This window comes from Piliocolobus tephrosceles, chromosome 11, assembly GCF_002776525.5.
Source record: "Piliocolobus tephrosceles isolate RC106 chromosome 11, ASM277652v3, whole genome shotgun sequence".
NCBI classification, from domain to species: domain Eukaryota; kingdom Metazoa; phylum Chordata; class Mammalia; order Primates; family Cercopithecidae; genus Piliocolobus; species Piliocolobus tephrosceles.
In genome coordinates this window covers 24,994,966-24,996,953 of record NC_045444.1, presented here as the reverse complement: position 1 = coordinate 24,996,953, position 1,988 = coordinate 24,994,966, and positions in this window count along the sequence as shown.

The following is a 1,988-nucleotide window of genomic DNA, read 5'->3' as shown; positions in this document are numbered from 1 at the left end:
GACACTGGCCTACTCAACTCATTGAAGCCACTGTCACCACCAACACACACCACTCAAGACCTTGAGGGTCATCCCACCATTGCCAATGCGATCACTCATGCCATATGACTGGCCAGGGAACAGAGAAGCCTCTCATCTACCTGACCTACTACTGCCACTACTGGAATCCAGATAAGGCACATGGAGGTCACAGGATTGACCTGATTTGTTAACACCAGTGTCAGTGTACACTACTCTGGAACCCAAGAGCAGACACACTAAACCCACTGCTACCACCACTGGGGCCCAAAGACTGGCCTACCTGGCATCCCTGTCCCCAGAAAAACTTCACCACAGCCCCCATGAAAAACTACACTCTAAGCAACTGAGAAAATCACACATACCACTGACACTGTTTACAGGGAAGAAATCAGACAGAGACAGCATTACCACACACCCCAAGAAGTAAAGCCCAAGTGCCCTACCCAATCGACATTACAGATACACACTCAGAAAACTCATCTCCTATGAAAGCAAATTCAAAAAAACTGGAAAAATAGCCTATTATATCAGATGTGTAGACATCAAAATGAGAGCACAGGAAACACGAAAAAACAAGGAAATATGACACCTCTAAAGGAACAAAATAACTTTTCAGAAACAGATCCCAATCAGAAAGAACTTCATGAAATCTTGTAAAAAGAAGTCCAAGTATTGATTCTGAAGTAGCTCAGACTAAATTCTAAATATATATGGATTCAACACTGGAGCACTCAGATTCATAAAGCAAATATTATTAAATCTAAAGAGAGAGACTCAAATAGTGGGAAACTTCAATACCCAACTCTTAGCATTAGACTGATAATCAAGACAAAATGTCAACAAAGAAACATTAGATTTAAAGTGAACTTTAGATCTAACAATCAAAAAACATTTTAACCAATAACTGCAGAATACATGTTCTTCTCATCAGTATGTGGAACATTCTCCAGAATAGACCACATGTTAGGCCACAAAACTAGTTTCAAAAAAAATTCAAAAAACTAAAATAATATCAAGTATCTTCTCAGACCACACTGGAATAAAACTAGAAGCCAATACCAAGAGAAACTTTGGAAACTAAATAAATACATAGAAATTAAGCAACATGCTCCTGAATGACCACTGAGTCTATTAAAAAATAAAAATGTAAATTAAAAAAATTTCTTGAAACAAATGAAAATGAAAAAAAAGACCCAAACCTTTGGGATACAGCAAATGCAGAGCTAAGAAGGAAGTTTATAGCAATCAATTCCGATATAAAAAAGTACAGATTGGAAATAAGCAATCTAATGATGCAGCTCAAGGAATTAGAAAAGCAAGAACAAACCAAACCCAAAATTAGCAGAATGAAAGAAATAATATACATGAGAATAGACCTAAATGAAGTAGATGTAAAAATACAAACGATCACCAAAATGAAGAAGTTATTTTTTGTAAACAAACAAAAGTGACAAACCACTCACTGACAAACCAAGAGAAAAGAGAGACGATGCAAATAAACAAAATCAGAAATGAAAACGGAGACAATGCAATTGACGTCACTGAAATACAAATGATCGCTAACAAACTGGACAACCTAGAAAAAGTAGATACATTTCTGCACATGTACAAGCTACCAAGATTGAATCAGGAAGAAATAGAAAATCTGAACAGTCAAATAACGAATAGTGGAATTGAATCAATAATAAAAAAGTTTCACAATAAAGAAAATTTCAGGACTGGATGGATTCACTACTAAATTCTATGGAGCATATAGAGAAGAGCTAATATCAATCCTCCTGAAACTAATTAAAAAAATATGAAGAGTAGAGGATTATCTCTAATTCACACTGCCCAAAGCAATCTATAGATTCAATGTAATCCCTATTAAAATAACAATGTTATTTTTTACAGAAATAGAAAACGTTAGCCTACAATTTGTATAAAAGTAAAAAAAAAAAAAAAAAAAAAAAAAAAAAAAAAAAAAA